Below are 20,665 nucleotides of genomic sequence, written 5' to 3'. Positions count from 1 at the left end.
GATTTGTTTGTAGCTGAACTCTCTACGGGTGATTTGTTTGTAGCTGAACTCTCTACAAGGTAACTTCTTCTAGCTGATCTCTCTACAGAGAGATTTGTTTGTAGCTGAACTCTCTACAGGTGATTTGTTTGCAGCTGAACTCTCTATATGATGTTTCTTTGTAGCTGAACTCTCTACAAGGTGACTTCTTCTAGCTGACCTTTCTACAGGGAGATTTGTTTGTAGCTGAACTCTCTGCAGGTGATTTGTTTGCAGCTGAACTCTCTACAAGGTAACTTCTTCTAGCTGATCTCTCTACAGAGAGATTTGTTTGTAGCTGAACTCTATACAGGTGATTTGTTTGCAGATGAACTCTTTACATGATGGTTTCTTTGTAGCAGAACTCTCTACAAGGTAACTTCTTCTAGCTGATCTCTCTACAGAGAGATTTGTTCGTAGCTGAACTCTCTACAGGTGATTTGTTTGCAGCTGAACTCTCTACATGATGGTTCTTTGTAGCTGAACTCTCTACAAGGTGACTTCTTCTAGCTGACCTTTCTACAGGGAGATTTGTTTGTAGCTGAACTCTCTACAAGTGATTTGTTTGCAGCTGAACTCTCTACAAGGTAACTTCTTCTAGCTGATCTCTCTACAGAGAGATTTGTTTGTAGCTGAACTCTCTACGGGTGATTTGTTTGTAGCTGAACTCTCTAAGGTAACTTCTTCTAGCTGATCTCTCTACAGGGAGATTTGTTTGTAGCTGAACTCTATACAGGTGATTTGTTTGCAGCTGAACTCTCTACATGATGGTTCTTTGTAGCTGAACTCTCTACAAGGTGACTTCTTCTAGCTGACCTTTCTACAGGGAGATTTGTTTGTAGCTGAACTCTCTACAGGTGAATTGTTTGCAGCTGAACTCTCTACATGATGGTTTCTTTGTAGCTGAACTCTCTACAAGGTAACTTCTTCTAGCTGATCTCTCTACAGAGAGATTTGTTTGTAGCTGAACTCTCTACAGGTGATTTTTTTGCACCTTAACTCTCTACATGATGGTTTCTTTGTAGCTGAACTCTCCACAAGGTAACTTCTTCTAGCTGATCTCTCTACAGGGAGATTTGTTTGTAGCTGAACTCTATACAGGTGATTTGTTTGCAGATGAACTCTTTACATGATGGTTTCTTTGTAGCAGAACTCTCTACAAGGTAACTTCTTCTAGCTGATCTCTCTACAGAGAGATTTGTTCGTAGCTGAACTCTCTACAGGTGATTTGTTTGCAGCTGAACTCTCTACATGATGGTTCTTTGTAGCTGAACTCTCTACAAGGTGACTTCTTCTAGCTGACCTTTCTACAGGGAGATTTGTTTGTAGCTGAACTCTCTGCAGGTGATTTGTTTGCAGCTGAACTCTCTACAAGGTAACTTCTTCTAGCTGATCTCTCTACAGAGAGATTTGTTTGTAGCTGAACTCTCTACGGGTGATTTGTTTGTAGCTGAACTCTCTAAGGTAACTTCTTCTAGCTGATCTCTCTACAGGGAGATTTGTTTGTAGCTGAACTCTATACAGGTGATTTGTTTGCAGCTGAACTCTCTACATGATGGTTCTTTGTAGCTGAACTCTCTACAAGGTGACTTCTTCTAGCTGACCTTTCTACAGGGAGATTTGTTTGTAGCTGAACTCTCTACAGGTGAATTGTTTGCAGCTGAACTCTCTACATGATGGTTTCTTTGTAGCTGAACTCTCTACAAGGTAACTTCTTCTAGCTGATCTCTCTACAGAGAGATTTGTTTGTAGCTGAACTCTCTACAGGTGATTTGTTTGCACCTTAACTCTCTACTTGATGGTTCTTTGTAGCTGAACTCTCCACAAGGTAACTTCTTCTAGCTGATCTCTCTACAGGGAGATTTGTTTGTAGCTGAACTCTATACAGGTGATTTGTTTGCAGCTGAACTCTTTACATGATGGTTTCTTTGTAGCAGAACTCTCTACAAGGTAACTTCTTCTAGCTGATCTCTCTACAGAGAGATTTGTTTGTAGCTGAACTCTCTATATGATGGTTCTTTGTAGCTGAACTCTCTACAAGGTGACTTCTTCTAGCTGACCTTTCTACAGGGAGATTTGTTTGTAGCTGAACTCTCTGCAGGTGATTTGTTTGCAGCTGAACTCTCTACAAGGTAACTTCTTCTAGCTGATCTCTCTACAGAGAGATTTGTTTGTAGCTGAACTCTCTACGGGTGATTTGTTTGTAGCTGAACTCTCTACAAGGTAACTTCTTCTAGCTGATCTCTCTACAGAGAGATTTGTTTGTAGCTGAACTCTCTACAGGTGATTTGTTTGCAGCTGAACTCTCTATATGATGGTTCTTTGTAGCTGAACTCTCTACAAGGTGACTTCTTCTAGCTGACCTTTCTACAGGGAGATTTGTTTGTAGCTGAACTCTCTGCAGGTGATTTGTTTGCAGCTGAACTCTCTACAAGGTAACTTCTTCTAGCTGATCTCTCTACAGAGAGATTTGTTTGTAGCTGAACTCTCTACGGGTGATTTGTTTGTAGCTGAACTCTCTACAAGGTAACTTCTTCTAGCTGATCTCTCTACAGAGAGATTTGTTTGTAGCTGAACTCTCTACGGGAGATTTGTTTGTAGCTGAACTCTCTACAAGGTAACTTCTTCTAGCTGATCTCTCTACAGAGAGATTTGTTTGTAGCTGAACTATCTACGGGTGATTTGTTTGTAGCTGAACTCTCTACAAGGAAACTTCTTCTAGCTGATCTCTCTACAGAGAGATTTGTTTGTAGTGAACTCTCTACAGGTGATTTGTTTGCACCTTAACTCTCTACTTGATGGTTCTTTGTAGCTGAACTCTCCACAAGGTAACTTCTTCTAGCTGATCTCTCTACAGGGAGATTTGTTTGTAGCTGAACTCTATACAGGTGATTTGTTTGCAGCTGAACTCTTTGCATGATGGTTTCTTTGTAGCAGAACTCTCTACAAGGTAACTTCTTCTAGCTGATCTCTCTACAGAGAGATTTGTTTGTAGCTGAACTCTCTACAGGTGATTTGTTTGCAGCTGAACTCTCTATATGATGGTTCTTTGTAGCTGAACTCTCTACAAGGTGACTTCTTCTAGCTGACCTTTCTACAGGGAGATTTGTTTGTAGCTGAACTCTCTGCAGGTGATTTGTTTGCAGCTGAACTCTCTACAAGGTAACTTCTTCTAGCTGATCTCTCTACAGAGAGATTTGTTTGTAGCTGAACTCTCTACGGGTGATTTGTTTGTAGCTGAACTCTCTACAAGGTAACTTCTTCTAGCTGATCTCTCTACAGAGAGATTTGTTTGTAGCTGAACTCTCTACGGGAGATTTGTTTGTAGCTGAACTCTCTACAAGGTAACTTCTTCTAGCTGATCTCTCTACAGAGAGATTTGTTTGTAGCTGAACTATCTACGGGTGATTTGTTTGTAGCTGAACTCTCTACAAGGAAACTTCTTCTAGCTGATCTCTCTACAGAGAGATTTGTTTGTAGCTGAACTATCTACGGGTGATTTGTTTGTAGCTGAACTCTCTACAAGGAAACTTCTTCTAGCTGATCTCTCTACAGGGAGATTTGTTTGTAGCTGAACTCTATACAGGTGATTTGTTTGCAGCTGAACTCTTTACATGATGATTTCTTTGTAGCTGAACTCTCTACAAGGTATCTTGTTCTAGCTGATCTCTCTACATGGAGATTTGTTTGTAGATGAACTCTATACAGGTGATTTGTTTGCAGCTGAACTCTCTACATGATGGTTCTTTGTAGCTGAACTCTCTACAAGGTGACTTCTTCTAGCTGACCTTTCTACAGGGAGATTTGTTTGTAACTCAACTCTCTACAGGTGATTTGTTTGCAGCTGAACTCTCTACATGATGGTTTCTTTGTAGCTGAACTCTCTACAAGGTAACTTCTTCTAGCTGATCTTTCTAAAGGGTGATTTGTTTGTAGCTGAACTCTCTACAAGGAAACTTCTTCTAGCTGATCTCTCTACAGGGAGATTTGTTTGTAGCTGAACTCTATACAGGTGATTTGTTTTGCAGCTGAACTCTCTACATGATGGTTCTTTGTAGCTGAACTCTCTACAAGGTGACTTCTTCTAGCTGACCTTTCTACAGGGAGATTTGTTTGTAGCTGAACTCTCTACAGGTGATTTGTTTGCACCTTAACTCTCTACATGATGGTTTCTTTGTAGCTGAACTCTCCACAAGGTAACTTTTTCTAGCTGATCTCTCTACAGGGTGATTTGTTTGTAGCTGAACTCTATACAGGTGATTTGTTTGCAGCTGAACTCTTTACATGATGGTTTCTTTGTAGCTGAACTCTCTACAAGGTAACTTCTTCTAGCTGATCTCTCTACAGGGAGATTTGTTTGTAGCTGAACTCTATACTGGTGATTTGTTTGCAGTGAACTCTCTACGTGATGGTTCTTTGTAGCTGAACTCTCTACAAGGTGACTTCTTCTAGCTGACTTTTCTACAGGGAGATTTATTTGTAGCTGAACTGTCTACAGGTGATTTGTTTGCATCTGAACTCTCTACATGATGGTTTCTTTGTAGCTGAACTCTCTACAAGGTAACTCCTTCTAGCTGATCTCTATACAGGGAGATTTGTTTGTAGCTGACCTCTCTACAGGGTGATCTTTTTGTAGCTGAACTTTCTACATACAAAGTGACTTGTTCTAGCTGGTCTCTCTACAGGATGACTTGTTTCTAGCTGATCTCTCTGCAGGGTGACTTGTTTCTAGCTGAACTCTACCGGGTGATCTGTTCGTAGCTGAACTCTCTACAGGATGATTTGTTTACAGCTGAACTATCTACATGGTGGTTTCTTTGCAGCTGAATTCTCTACAAGGTGACTTCTTCTTGCTGAACTCTCTATAGGATGATCTTCTTGTAGCTGAACTCTCTGCAGGGTGATTCGTTTGCAGCTGAACTTTCTACATGATGGTTTGTTCATAACTGAACACTCTACAAGGTAACCTCTTCTAGCTTATCTCTTTACAGGATAACTTGTTTCTAGCTGAACTCTCTACAATTCGATTTGTTTGCAGCTGAACTCTCTACATGGTGGTTTCTTTGTGGCTGAACTCTCTATAAGGTAGCTTCTTCTTGCTGATCTCTCTACAGGATGACTTGTTTCTAGCTGAACTCTCTACAGGGTGATCCTTTCGTAGCTGAACTCTCTACAGGGTGATTTGTTTGCAGCTGAAGTCTCTACATGATGGTTTGTTTGCAGCTGAACTCTCTACAAGGTAACTTCTTCTATTTGATTTCTCTACAGGGTGACTTGTTTCTAGCTGAACTCTCTACAGGGTGATTTGTTTGTAGCTGAACTCTGTACAGTTTGATTTGTTTGCAGTTGAACTTTCTACATGGTTGTTTCTTTGTAGCTGAACTCTCTACAAGGTAACTTCTTCTAGCTGATCTCTCTACAGGATGACTTGTTTCTAGCTGAACTCTCTACAGTGTGATCTGTTAAGTTTCTACCTGATCTCTCTATAGAGTTATATCTTGTTTGTATAGCTGAACTCTTTTACTTGGTGGTTTTTTGATTGGTTGCTGAACTCTCTCTCCACGGTGACTTGTTTGTACTACAGAGTGACTTGTTTGTAGCTGAACTCTCTACAGAGTGACTTACTTGTAGCTGAACATTGCATAAAGTAACTTGTTTGTAGCTGATCTAGATGAACTCTCTACTAGGTAGCTTTTTTTGTAGCTGAACCCTTTACGCAGTGACTTGTTTGTAGCTGAATTCTCTACAGAGTGACTTGTTGTAGCTGAACTCTCCACAAGGTGGCTTGTTTATAGTTGAATTCTCTTCAGTGTGACTTATAATGTTCTGAATCTCTACAGCAACATATTTGTAGCTGAACTCTCTACAGGATGACTTGCTTGTAGCTGAATTGTCTATAAGATTAACTGTTTGTAGCTGAACTCCCTACAGAATAACTTGCAATGCCAAAGAAATTCTATAATGGAGTAAGTTATAAATGTAGCTGAATGCTTTATTAGGGTGACTGTTCTATTAGAGTATCTCGATCTCGAATATGCTACACGTAGTTGGCTTTGGAATCATAACTCAGTGGTTTGTAATCCGATTCTTCTGTACTACTGCAAGGACTTTCTATGATAATTATTCCAGCTACACACCGATTTTCAGCTCACTATTCTAAGCGGTTTGGCTGGTAGGCATGAAAACTAATAGTTTTTTTATTCATAAAAGTCGATCGCGTAATTGTGACATAGGTTGGGTTTTGTGTCATATCTCGATGGCCTTTAACTGGATACCTTTCAAACCTCAAAAAGGCACTCCTACGATAGTTACTCCATCTACATAGCAATTTTCAGCTCATTCCTTCAAGCGGTTTACCCTGTGGGCGTGACAGACCTTCGACCTTATTTTACGCAGATAATCGGTCATAACTCCGTGAATGTTCATCGGATTCCTACCAAACTTGGTACTGAGATTCGCCTTAATGAGCCCTTTAAGTGTGCCAAATTTCAGTCCGATCCAAGTACGCATTCATGTTTTATTGCAGATTTTGCAAAGTGTGCGAAATGAAGAAGTAGAAGAAGAAAAAAACGAAGAAAAAAAACCCAAACTTTGGCCGCTCGTATCTCGGAAATGGCTGAAGCGATTTTCTTCAAATTTGGTATGTGGACTCCCCTACCTCGCCGGCATGTCTGTAGCAACTTTGGGTTTAATAGGATAAGGAATCACGGAGCTACAAAGGTGTGAAAATCGCGTTTACTTTCTTCCTGTAAATATACTCACGGTGTGGCGCGCCGGCTACTTGGGCCGCACGACACACTACCGTGTGTCTTGATTCATTTATATACCACAAACTAATTACTGCAAATATTACAGTGTATATTCATTTCCATAGTGAGCAACTATAGAGAAATTTCTCTATACAGTTTATGGATCATACAAGCTATAAACGCTGTAAACTATAGGTGACCGGATTTGCAAAAAGGTACCTTTTCCACACATTTTAAATGCCAGCAAACAAAATGATGTAACACTTGACTCCTATACTGATGAACTTGCTCTTAGTACCAGAATGCAGCCAGATACTGTAGTTACACCCATGGAAAATTTCAGGCTATTATATACCATGATCAAAAAGTTGTGAAGCTTCAAAATTCAAAAAAATGGGTCAAATTGTGTGTGTGGAAAAGGTACTTGTCGCAGATCCAGTAACAGTCAGTATGAATGAAAAAATTACTTGTCAGCATTGAATAAAGCTTGTGAGAGTAATATTACTGTTTATCAGCTCTTGGTTTAATCTTCACCCCTGCATAATGTTCTCTTGCATGAAATAGAGCAAAACTAGCACTTATATGGCTTGCCGATTTTGAAAATTATTTAGCTACATAACTATAATGCTTTTATGGAAAGGCCCTTTTAGATTAAGATGGATCCTATCAAAAAATCAAAGTTAAGGTTGTGCTACATATGTGGAGAAAGTTTGGTGCTTTTGTCACTTGTGTCCAGATTAGTTTTACATTTGGCTTTAAGCAACCTAACTAATGGGAATAGAGATCACTGAAAAAGTAAAGAAATGAAAGTCAACATGTTAAACACACATAGATCTCTATTTGAACTCAATGGATAAGGCAAATAACAAATATGTAACATCGGTCTACATGATCTACGTAAAAAGATTCCACAAGTGATGTGTATATTGTAGTGAGATTAGACTAATACTATATGTGTATGATACAGGACTCATACTGTATACACTGGAAAATGATTGACAAGATGATATAAAAAGTTGTAACTAATCACTGCATCCCTGAAGAAGAGATAAACAATTTGGAGAACGGGTTAGGTTAGAAGCACAAGTGTCCGAAGGTGGTTCAACTTTAGTGTGGGTCAGTGACACTTGATGTGTCTAGCAAGAGTGCTATTGAAGAGGAAAAAGATCCTTGTGATTGATGAAACAACTGCAAATGTTGACCTAATGTGAGTGACTAAGATGTTATGGGAAGTGAGAACTGTATGATTGTACATGTCACATGTATTGATTGCAGAACGGATGGTATAATCCAAGAGTTGATCTGCAAGAAGCTCAACCATTGTACTATCCTTACTATTGCTCACTGACTGGAAACAATAATGGGCTCTGATAGAGTACTGGTGGTTTAGGATGTTAGTGAACAAATGTGTAAATGTTGTTCACTTGTAGGTTTTATCTTCTGGTAAAGTGGTAGAGTTTAATATACCTTTCAACCTCCTACAAAACAACAGTCAATGTTTACAGCATAGTGAAAAGTATATGTACAGAGTCAGAAAGACTTTGCAAATATCATTGTCAAGCCCCATTCCCCACCCCCGGGATCCCCATACACCTAGCTATTTGTGCCTTCATTATCCTTTAGTAACAATCAACTAGTCTATTTTAGCAAATGTACTAAGCTTAGCAACCACTACAAATATGAGTTCCATAATACAAAGCTCTATGTCGCTCAATATAATGAGTCAAAGCGCATTGATTCTTTGAACTGGCTGGGTATCAAAGTCATTGCCGAGTGGCGCCTTTGAATGCCCACGCTACAATAGTATTATATATGTGACTGGATTTGCAAAAAGTACCCTTTTCACACATTTGAAATACCAGCAAACAAAATATCATAATGGCTGCCTCCTTTCACTGATCAACTTTCTTTATATCATAATGTAGCCAACTAATGTAGGTTTAATCAAGAAAATTTGCAACTAAATGTAAGCATTGATACAAAAGTTATGAAGTTTCAAAGTTCAAAAATGGGTCAAATTTTATGTGTGATAGAGGTACCTTTTAACAAATCCAGTCACATATATATTTTAATTTTCCCCTTTCTTTTGGAGGGAATAAAGTCGGGGTGCAAGTAAATTTAATAAGGTGCAAGGTCACTTAATAGGGTGCAAGGTCTTATATTATATTCCTATTTTATTGTATAGGCAATAAAGTCAGGATAGGGTGCAAAGGTGCAAGGTCACTTATGGAATTAAATGAAAATTCTACTCAATAGTTTAGAATTTCAAATGTAAAATTATTTTCTAGAACATTCTATCTAATCCAAAATAGCCAAGCTGTAATAAAAGAGTGTGGCCCCCAAAAAGGCTATGGTGAAAAAAGATGTGAAATCCAAGGTGGCGGCCAAGAAATGGCTGTGATGGTAGGTTAATGGTAAAAATTTTAATGACGACAATTCAGGTGAATTTGGTGCCAAATAGGCTTTTTCAGGGCCACACTCTTTTTTTACAGCTTGGCTGTTTTGGATTAGATTTCACTTCTTTTTGTAGTTGTATACCCCAAAGCCGGTCTATGGCCAGCTTTGGGGCTTATCTTTTTTTCTTTACCACAGGAAGAAGAAAAGATGAAGCAGATGTTAAATACTTTGAATATTTTTGATTTTATCTGTAAATGTACAAATTATATAGATCCTTCTAGCTGATCTCTCTACAGGATGACTTGTTTCCAGCTGAACCATCTACAGGGTGATTTGTGTGTAGCTGAATTCTACACAAGGTAGCTAACTTCTTCTAGCTGATTTCTCTACAGGGAGATCTGTTTGTAGCTAAACTCTCTACAGGTGATTTGTTTGCAGCTGAACTCTCTACATGATGGTTTCTTGGTAGCTGAACTCTCTACAAGGTAACTTCTTCTAGCTGATCTCTCTACAGGGCGATTTGTTTCTAGCTGAATTCTCTACAGGATGATTTGTTTGCAGCTGAACTCTTTACATGGTGGTTTCTTTGTAGCTGAACACTCTACAAGGTGACTTCTTGTAGCTAAACTCTCTACAGGGATTATAGTTTGGTTTTGATCTACTAAATCACTGCAGTATTTTTACATTGATTTTAATGACACGAGAAGCTATTTTTGTCATGAATTGTATATTTGTATTGCATGCACAAGATGGAAAACTACACATGAGATAACTTGCAAAATGCATGTACCTCAGACATAATGTGTAAGAGCCAAGGTGTCTCTACAATTACACTTTGAGTTTTTAAAGTTTGTGAGTATATAGCTATAGAAATGTAGCACAAGAATTTAAGGTTTTAGAACATTTCCTAGTGTGTTGTTCAATTCATTTCCAATGCAATGATTTTCATAATGTTACAAAAAAGATTTTAGAATTCTTGTTATTACAGTTATTAGCTAATTAGTATGTATATTGTTTGTTATTGTTAATGGTATTTTTTTGCTGCTACAAAATCTACACGAATGCACAGATTGAGGTGTCTTCAAAGTATGCAGCTGCAGTTAAAGAATCTGAAATCATGAAGATCAAAAATATTTAAAAGTAATAATACATATGCTCAGTGTTGGGAGTAAAACGCGTTACGTAATATTATTACTTTTGTGGTAATTATGTAATATAATGAGAAATACGCTATAAAATCAAGTAATATAACTTAAGTTACTTTACTTACAAATGTAACGTGTTACTGTAACGAATCTAATATTACGTAATATTATTACTACAAGTAACAAAGTTACTAATCTCGTTAGTAATCCACTGAGTAACGCATAGCCACAACGAAGTAATGAAGCCTACTGAATGAAGCCTATTCACAAGCTTCTTACTTATAACCAAGATTTGCACATTGTCCAACAAACGCAATCATGTCACGTGATAAGGTGGTAGTTTCACACGTGACAGCTTAAGGCTCACAGGACACAAAGTAATATAATATGTAATATTATTATACTTTAAGGGTAATATGTAACTGTAACTAAATAGTTCAGTTACAAGTAATCTAATCAAAAGCATCCAAGCTGTAAAAAAAGGTGCGGCCCCCAAAAAGGCCATGGTGAAAAAAGATGTGAAATCCAAGGTGGCGGCCACGAAATGGCTGTGATGGTAGGTTAATGGTTACATTTTAATAACAACTATTCAGGTGAATTTGGTGCCAAGACCAAGCGGCACAAAATTCACCTGAATTGTCGTTATTAAAATGTAACCATTAACCTACCATCACAGCCATTTCTTGGCCGCCACCTTGGATTTCACATCTTTATTCACCATGGCCTTTTTGGGGGCCGCACCTTTTTTTACAGCTTGGCTGTTTTTGATTAGATATCACTTCTTTTTGTATTTGTATACTGCAAAACCGGCCTATGGCTGGCTTTGGGGCTTTTTTAACCCATGTGTTTTTTCTTACCATAGGAAGAAGAAAAGAACTTAAAGAAGATTTTTAATACTTCAATTATTTTTCATTTTATTACAAATTATATTCATATATTTATTACATGCCCATTATTCCCCACAGGATATTTTTTTGCAGCTGATTTCTCTACTGGGTGACTTGAAATGTAGTTGAACTATATACAGGATGGTTTCTTTGTAGCTGAACTCTCTACAAGGTGACCTCTTCTAGCTGGTCTCTCTACAGGGTGATTTGTTTCTAGTTGAACTCTCTACAGGTGATTTGTTTACAGCTAAACTCTCTACATGGTGGTTTCTCTGTAGCTAAACTCTCTACATGATGGTTTCTTTGTAGCTGAACTCTCTATAAGGTGACTTCGTCTAGCTGAACTCTCTACAGGGTGATTTTTTTGTAGCTGAACTCTCTACAGGGTGATTTGTTTGCAGCTGAACTCTCTACATGATGGTTTCTTTGTAGCTGAACTCTCTACAAGGTGACTTCGTCCAGCTGATCTCTCTACGGGGTGATTTGTTTCTAGCTGAACTCTCTACAGGTGATTTGTTTGCAGCTAAACTCTCTACATGGTGGTTTCTTTGTAGCTGAACTCCCTACATGATGGTTTCTTTGTAGTTGAACTCTCTACAAGGTAACGTCTTCTCTACAGGGTTATTTGTTGTAGTTGAATTCTCTACAAGGTGGTTTGTTTGAGGCTGAACTCTCTACATGGCGGTTTCTTTGTAGCTGAACTCTCTACAGTAATTTATTTGCAGCTGAACTCTCTACATGATGGTTTCTTTGTAACTGAACACTCTACAAGGTGGCTTCTTCTAGCTGATCTTTCTACAGGGTGAATCGTTTGTAGCTGAACTATCTACAAGGTAACTTCTTCTAGCTGATCTCTCTACAGGGTGATTTGTTTGTAACTGAACTGTCTGCATGATGGTTTCTTTGTAGCTGAACTCTCTACAAGGTGACTTCTTCTAGCTGATCCCTTTACAGGGGGATTTATTTGTAGCTGAACTCTCTACAAGTGATTTATTTGCAGCTGAACTCTCCACAAGGTGACCTCTTCTATCTGATCTCTCTACAGGGTGATTTGTTTCTAGCTGAACTCTCTACAGGTGATTTTGTGCAGCTAAACACTCCACATGGTAGTTTCTTTGTAGCTGAACTCTGTACATGATGGTTTCTTTGTAGGTGAACTCTTTACAAGTTGACTTCTTCTAGCTGAACTCTCTACGGGGTAATTTCTTTGTAGCTGAACTCTCTATATGATGGTTTCTTTGTAACTGAACTCTCTACAAGGTACCTTCTTCTAGCTGATCTTTCTACTGGATGATTTGTTTGCAGCTGAACTCTCTACATGGTGGTTTCTTTGTTGCTGAACTCTCTACAAGGTGAATTCTTCTACCTGATCTCTCTACAGGGTAATTTGTTTGTAACTGAACTCTGTAAAAGTGCGTTTTTGTGGGTGAACTCACTGTAGGTTGATTTGTTTGTAGCTGAACTCACTAAAGGGTGATTTGCTTGTAGCTGAAATCCTTACATTGTGTCTAGTTTCTAGCTGATCTCTCTACAGGGTAATTTGTTTGTAGCTGATCTCTCTACAAGTTGATTTGTGTGTAGCTGATCTCTCTGCAGGTTGATTAATTTGTAGCCGATCTCTCTACAAGGTAATTTGTTTGTAGCTGAACTGTCTATAAGGTGATTTGTTTGTAGCTGATCTCTCTGCAGGTTGATTTGTTTTAGCTAAACTCTCTACAGGCTGATTTACTTGTAGCTGAACTCCTTACATTGTGTCTAGTTTCTAGCTGATCTCTCTACAGGATAATTTGTTTGTAGCTGAACTCTCTATAAGGTGATTTGTTTGCAGTTGAACTCTCTACATGGTGGTTTCTTTGTTGCTGAACTCTCTACAGGGTGTTTTGCTTGTAGCTGAACTCTCTACAGGGTGATTTGTTTTTAGCTTATCTCTCTACAGGTTGATTTGTGTGTAACTGATCTCTCTACAAGCTGATTTGTTTGTAGCTGATCTCTTTGCAGGTTGATTTGTTTCTAGATGATCTCTCTACAGGTTGATTTGTTTGTTGCTGATCGCTCTAAAGGTTGATTTGTTTGTAGCTGAACACTCTGCAAAGTGTTTTGTTTGTAGCTGATCTCTCTAAAGGGTAATTTGTTTGTAGCTGAACTTTCTCCACAGTGACTTGTGTGTAGCTGAATTCTGTGTAGCTGAATTCTCTAGAGAGTGACTTAATTGTAGCTGAATTCTCTACACAGTGCATGACTTGTTTATAGCTGAACTTTCTTCAGTGTGACTTGTAATGTTCTGAATCTCTATAGTGATATATTTGCTTAACTCTCCACGTGGTGACTTGCTTTTTGCTGAATTGTTTATAAGATTAACTGTTTGTAGCTAAACTCCCTACAGAATAACTTGTGATGTAATAGAATTCTATAATGGAGTAAATAAATTAGTCGAATGCTCTATTAGGGTGACTGTTCTATTAGAGTATCTCGATCTCGCATTTGCTACACGGAGTTGGCTTTCGAATCATAACTCAGTGGTTTTTAATCCGATTCTTCTGTACTACTGCAAGGACTTTCTATGAAGATTATTCCAGCTATACACCGATTTTCAGCTCATTGCTCTAAGCGGTTTGCCTAGTAGGCGTGAAAACCAATACGTTTTTATTCATAAAAATCGATCGCGTAATTGTGACACTGGTTGGATTTTGTGTCATATCTCCATGGTGGTTGTCTCGATTCCTTTCAAACCACCAAAAGGCACTCCTACGATGGTTACTCCATCTACATAGCAATTTTCAACTCATTCCATGAAGCGGTTTACCCTGTAGGCGTGACAACAAATCGATCTTGTTTTACGCGAATAATCGGTCATAACTCCTGAACAATTCATCGGATTTGTACCACATTTGATGCTAGGATTCGCCGTTGGACTCCCGTTCTGTGTGCCAACTTTCAAGGCAATCGGAGTACGCGTTTGCTTGTTATAGCAATTTTTGCAAGTGTGCGAACAGACGAAGAAGAAAAAAAAACGAATGAAACTTTGGCAGCTCGTATCTCGGAAATGGCTTGAGCGATTTCCTTCAAATTTGGAATGTAGACTCCCCTGGCTGGCGGGCAACTGTGTAGCAAATTTGGTTCCAATCAGATAAGTGATCACCGAGATACAAAGGTGTGAAAATGACGTTTTCGTTCTTCCTGTCAATATACTCACGGGTGTGGCGCGCCGGCTTCTTGGGCCGCACGACACACTACCGTGTGTCTTGATAATATTACGTAATATGTAACTAGTTACTTGTAAAAAGTAACTTGCCCAACACTGCATATACACTGTTAAAACAGGGGAGTAGCTAACAGTAACTATGGGCGTAAAATATTTTACTCTGAAAGGGGAGTTTGGACGGATTACTAGGAGAGTAACAGTAACCCACTAAGGGTAAAGAGAACTCCAAGTAAGTGAAGGCACCAAACTGAAGAGTTCCCATTACCAGTTAGCTATAGTAGCTAAGGTGAACTCAGTGAGCCAGTATGGCTGAGGCCACATATGAATTAGCCACACGCAGGTTATAGCTGTCTCACTATGTTATTTTCTCCATTAACTAACCAGTTCAATTCTAGTCACTCAATGTAAAAAAGGAAAGTAATTATTTAGGCTTCCTTTTCAATGGCAGCCATTTATTCATGTTTTATTTTACAGGCTAACCAAGGCATAGTGAAGGAAACAGACAGTACGAAAACAGGAGGACGAATTGTTACTCAAAAATATATTGAAATACGTATGTATAATTATTAAATACCATTTCTATTACAAGCGCATTATTTAGAGTGAAGAGTATTACCATAGAAACGGCTTCTTTAACAACAGAGCCGTGTTGAGTAGTTGAAAGCGGTTTGCTTCTCTGAGGAATTGTAGTGCTTAAAAGGTGATACTAAAGTGTTTACTTGTTCGTGAATAATTACTGGACGTTCACTAGAGTCTATCTCGTTCATTGTTTCTTCAGGTACGTTTGAGCTCATATCTGAGCTAGTCGTCTCGTGTGACACACCGGTTTATTAAACTGGCTCCAACGGAAGTCACCACTGCTCGTGAGGGTTTAGGCGCCTTATTGTGACACGGCAGAAATAGTCAAGACTCAGGGAAAGAGAATAAAATTCGGCGGACTCAGTCGTATCACTGACTGGTACGTACAGTATTCAGCCCATCCAAGCTCACCGCTAGCTACTAGTAGTCAGTGTGTAAGAAGTTGAAGACTTGAGGGAGGAGAGGAAAGCCACCTAGCTTAAACATGGCGTACATAATCATGTCTGTCTGCCTTCAGTTGACGTTAGCAGCCGGACACAATGATATTGCCTGGTAAGGTCAGTAGCCTGTATCAGTCTTTTTACATAATTACATGCAGATTCACTGGAATTAACTAGTAAGATGTATCATCTGCAGTTAACAAGAATCTTTGATACAATGTACATTGTGTGTCTTCGACTTCATCAACTTTCCAAGTTGTTCTTGACCTGTAAGGAGATAATGTTTATATTTGCGTAAGCACATATTTACTTTTTTAGTACAGATGTCTCAATGTCACTGAGAACATAGAATTTTACAACATCCAGTAAGTGTGTTAACATACAGTGACTGTGCATCAATTTGTAAACATATATTACAGGTGCCACAAGAAATCAGTGAACAAATAGACAAACAAAATGATGAACTCCAGGTAGCAAAAAAGTGCTGTTTTGCATGATAGCAACTGTGCCTTTTTAGTTTACACTACTGATGCTGCTGGTCTGGCAGAATTGTTTTTACAACTTTGTTGGCAACTGTGTGTGACGTACCTTCAGCCATAAAGGTAACAAGTATATGATTGTTGAATATTTCTTTACTATACTGCTATTTACTACAGCTGATCACATGTCATGTGGCAGGAAGTAACTCCAGTGAAGTGTGGCAGTGAAGTGTCGTTTGCTGATGATGAAGCCTTGCTACTGATCTCTTTTTTTCAGTGACTTTCCAATATTATAAAGCTGGATATTTAAATATTTTGTTACAGTTTTGCTGTATGTCTTTAACATCATTTGAGATTTTATACGGAGTTATTTGCAGAATTTCATGGAGTAAAGGAAATGCCTTGCATGCTTATATGAACTCTCCTAGAGTAACTAGAACTCCCTACAATAGATTTTTCAAAGGGTTCCTGTTACTTCTTTGTGGGGTGTTAGTTACTCTCCACAAAAATATAGGGGTGTTAAATCCTCCCTACACTGGGAACTCCCCTAGGGGAGTAACAGTTACTCCTTATTTTTAACAGTGTACTAATACCTGTTAGAGCTCGAATTTTACAAACTCAATTTTACATGCCATATATACAAAAAATAATAGCTAGTAACAAATAACAATAATATGACTAATTGTTAACAATTAACAAGTATATACATTTTAAAATATAGAATAGTGACAGTGTAGTATTACACTATGATAAAATGTACTGAAACAAGCTGGATTGGAGTAGTATTATAATGCCCAACTGGATAGCTCACATGATTCATAATTTTCACTTGCTCTAGTTAGTCATACATTTACTAATGTGGGTGAAATGAGAAATGAACAATTAAGGCAATTGATTGCCTCCTGAATTAAAGGAAACAATGCCTGCATGTTGCTCCTAGCTAAGTTTTATGAATCCACCAACATGTACAGGGTATATCCTTTGTGTAACTGTGCGTGTACTATGTATTTGTGTTCTAAGAATGGCTCATCTAAATAAAGATGATTGATCTGGTAAAGCATGACTCAGTAGCCACAGCTATCACGTTTCTTGCAGTCAAGCATGTTACACAACATATGATCAGTAGATAAAGGTTAAATCCCTCTACATGCAAAGCTTATTTCGATTGAAAAGCTTATTTTTTGACTGCATGCATGCAATAATAGCACTGGCAATCACAGGCGACTACCACATGTATGCCACAATTCACTGTGGAAACCTGAGCCCTCATTTCTTGTTAGCTAATAACTCTTGCTATACTAGCATGAACCAGCTGCCCAAACTTCTATAGTTCTTTGAAGCCCCCAGCCTTTTCGCTGCCAGAACAAATAGTCAAAATAGCATTTAGATAGTTATGAGAAAGAACAAGTGAGTTATATATATATAAGGCTTTAAAAACATACATTTAGTATAATTATGGATAATTCAAACTCACAAATATGTTTACAACATGAAAACATGCTTGTCCCAGTACAAAACCATTGGGAGTGAACACATATTCATCTTTTTAATTTTACACTTTTTGGTGGGGGCTCAGGTGAATGCATACGACTACAGCTGGTGGATCAATAAGTTTGGGTTGTTCCACACGTACAAAATAACTAAATTTCATGGATAAGCTACAAAAAAACAAAAAAACAAACAAACAAACAAACAAAAAAAAAACTACTGATTAGTTAGGATCCCATGAAAATTTCTTGCCTCACGGTGACAATGCTATTATAGCTAACTATTATTATTATTAGCACTTTACAGTGACCAGCACTGAAGGTCTGACAGCAACTTGTGCTGTAGTCTTAGAATTACCTAACCTAGTTACAAAGACTCATACTAAACAGTGACTTATACTTATATAGAGCAAATAAGGTGTAACAGAAAAGGGGCCAAAGTAAGGAAAACAAGTTGCAAATAGAAAGGTTTCTTCCTTCTTAACTGAATTATTACCTGCTACAGACTCTCTCCCAATTCGTGGAGAGTACAAGTTGTGGATCTATAGGAATTACATCATTTCATTATTGAGGTTTCGCTTATGTGTGGATGCCATCACCAATCACACAATCAAAAAACTTGAATCTACAGTTACACGTTACCTTAAGAAGTGGTTACAGCTCCCAAGGAATGCCACTAGGGTGATTTTATATTACCCTGGTATTTGCTGCCCTAGTGTTTCCCATGTATCTAGGGAAGCAAAGCTTAGTTTACTTTCATGTGTTTCCACTTCGTCCGATTCCAGACTGCAGGAACTGGGCTTGCATCTCCATCTTGGCAATGTTCTTCTACAGTTCCAGTCACAAGACTATTCCATCCTGTCTGCTGCACGAAGTCATCTCTCTTCCATGCCATTGGCTCGATCCTTATATAAAACAGCCAAAGCTCAGTTAGCCAAGACAGTTACTTCAAATTGTGAAACTCACCTTAATCATCTCAGTGTACAATGTAAATTCCTAAATTCAGCAAGATTGGAGTCTTCTTGCAGAACATGGAACAAGCTCTTAAGTGGGTTTCACCCTGGACAGCTTTCCTTTTTGTTGAGGGCTTCCTCGGACACACTGCCCACTGCAGTCAACTTACGTCGTTGGCACATACAGAGTAATGCCAAATGTACCTTGTGTGACTCGATCTGGCCAACTACAGCCCATATTCTAGGTGGCTGCCCAATGGCACTATCTCAACAGAGGTACACTTATCGTCACAATCAAGTTTTGCATATTATTATAATTTTAGTCTCCAAGTTGACGACCCTTTTTGCTGATCACCAAGATGTCAGGGTGTATGCTGACTTAAACGGTTTTCGCTTTAATGAATCGCCACAGGAAATCATTCCTTCAACAGTATTGATCACACCTTATCGTCCTGACCTCATTCTCTATAATTCCCATTCTTCTTTGATGGGTATTATTGAATTAACCTGTTCTCTTGACTCACGACAGCACCTTGAGTCTGCTCACTGTCGAAAGCAACAAAAGCCTGAATATTTGCAGCTGCTTGCAGAGTTGGACCGTTTGAATATTGCTAATTATTACAGTACTGTTGAAGTTAGCGTCTTGGGTCACTACCTTCCTGATTCAGTCAATGCACTTAAAGATGTAGTTTTTTTTCACGGATCAAGATTTATTGTTTTCAAAAGCCAGTGTTAGAGCTGTTTTGAATGAAATGGCTGGGGCATCAATTTCTGCATCTCAGAGGATCTTTTTTGGGAGGAATTGTAAAGAATGGACTATCGACCCAGACTAGATTTTGTAGTTACCTTATAGGGCTTTTTCTTATTGTATGTATGTATGTATGTACGCATGTAGTTACACTTTTTCTTTCCTTGCCATGCCCACAACTGACTACTGTGTAAATCAGATCTGTGGTCGCATGTTAGTCCGAGGATTCACATACTTGTCTCTTTTTTTTTGTTGTTATTGTTGTACACATTCATCATAATCATGATGGTCTTCTCTCAATCCCTCCAAATTTAACCCAGGATTCGACCTAACACGTAACGCACAACATTGGTTTTCGAAAGTGCTACATAATCAAACACACTTTATTACAAAATGGTTTAACAAATCCCCCAAATAATTCCCTTGGATTTCCCCATGAGTACTTATTGCGGCATAGCTACTAAACGCATATCCGATACTGTGACGTGCGTCACACACAACTCCGAAACCCAACTATGCTTTCTTTCACACCACACCATGCACCGGCGAAATAAACTGTACGTTTTCTCGCCACTGATCCGGCCTGTAACATTATGAGTTAGCTAGCTATAGTCTCGCGTAGCTACCTGACTGTTTTGTGTGGAGGCTCCCAACACAAAACAGACCGCGCCATGCAGACTACGTTAAACTACGAGCTGGTATGTTCCGAGGTATCGGCTTACTCAGGGGTTCTATCTCGCTTGGTCAGACCACAGAAGTCTGGTTACGCGGTATTAAACTTTACGTCTCTGCTCTAAGGTCTTTCAATAGTTATACCATATACGGCGGATGACCACAAACACGGAAATTGAACTGAGTTAAGATAATCTGAGTATCTTTGGTACGAAATATGGCTTCCGTCCTAGTTTATATATCGTGCCAAGCACGTGTTCGTTCACCTCTCAACTTTTGTGTTGGTGTATTGCCAATTGAAGTCGGAGTAGCTACCTCTCCAGCCACTGCCAAGGCCCGCACCAGGCTCGTGATCGACTGTGACCAGTCAGTCGTTTCAGTTCAGCCAAGATTGTAAGCTGCAGGTGAACTCTACAGTAGCAATATTATTGTATGCAAATCTGTGTATACCGCTGGCCGGGCTAAGTAGCTATGGTCCGCAATCCGAAAAATCACCTTCTGATCAATCCCCCATAATTGCGGGATGTTCATTGTAGTATCCCATTGCTTGATCCACCATGAAACCGGAGGCACGATCGTTGTCTTCACCGGCAGAAATCACTACTAAAGCAACAAAATGTTAAATTTTCTCCGCAGAAACTTGAATGTATAGATGCAATCAAGAAGTCAAATGCATGGCATATACCCATCTTGTAAGACCTATGCTGGAGTATGCATCGTGTGTGTGGGACCCTTACTACGATAAAGACATCAATGCTTTAGAAATGGTGCAAAGAAGAGTAGCACGATGGGTCACATCAAATTATGGCTGGCGAAGTGGAAACAACATTTCTTCTACTTTAGAGGATCTTCAGTGGCAGTCACTTGCACAGAGAAGACAAACATCAAGGCTTAAATTATTTTTTAAGG

General features: G+C 38.8%; 1 protein-coding gene and 1 long non-coding RNA gene across 8 annotated transcripts in view; both read left to right on the top strand.

The window, feature by feature from the left end:
- Positions 1-7,853: 7,853 nt before the first annotated feature.
- Positions 7,854-16,262, top strand: LOC136246627 (uncharacterized). Of its 5 annotated transcripts, none has more exons than XR_010696694.1 (7): positions 7,854-7,974; positions 14,873-15,529; positions 15,576-15,686; positions 15,736-15,782; positions 15,837-15,887; positions 15,935-16,019; positions 16,074-16,262. It is a non-coding gene; the product is annotated as an uncharacterized lncRNA (long non-coding RNA). The 5 variants fall into 5 exon arrangements; XR_010696695.1 differs by lacking the exon at positions 7,854-7,974 and having other exon boundaries at positions 14,352-15,098; positions 15,177-15,529; XR_010696696.1 differs by lacking the exon at positions 7,854-7,974 and having other exon boundaries at positions 14,361-15,529; positions 15,741-15,782.
- A 3,751-nt stretch (positions 16,263-20,013) lies between these two features.
- Positions 20,014-20,665, top strand: part of LOC136246624 (uncharacterized) — an 82,055-nt gene continuing 81,403 nt past the window's right edge. For 2 of the 3 annotated variants that reach the window (XM_066038155.1, XM_066038153.1), the window contains exon 1: positions 20,014-20,160. The gene's annotated coding sequence lies outside the window, so the exon portion shown is untranslated. The remainder of the gene's footprint in view (positions 20,161-20,665) is intronic. The other variant, XM_066038154.1, reaches the window with a different exon arrangement.

The sequence above is a fragment of the Dysidea avara genome, chromosome 2 (genome assembly GCF_963678975.1).
Source record: "Dysidea avara chromosome 2, odDysAvar1.4, whole genome shotgun sequence".
Lineage (NCBI taxonomy): Eukaryota > Metazoa > Porifera > Demospongiae > Dictyoceratida > Dysideidae > Dysidea > Dysidea avara.
The sequence above is the reverse complement of the archived record's forward strand: the minus strand, read 5'-3'. Positions and strand labels throughout refer to the sequence as shown.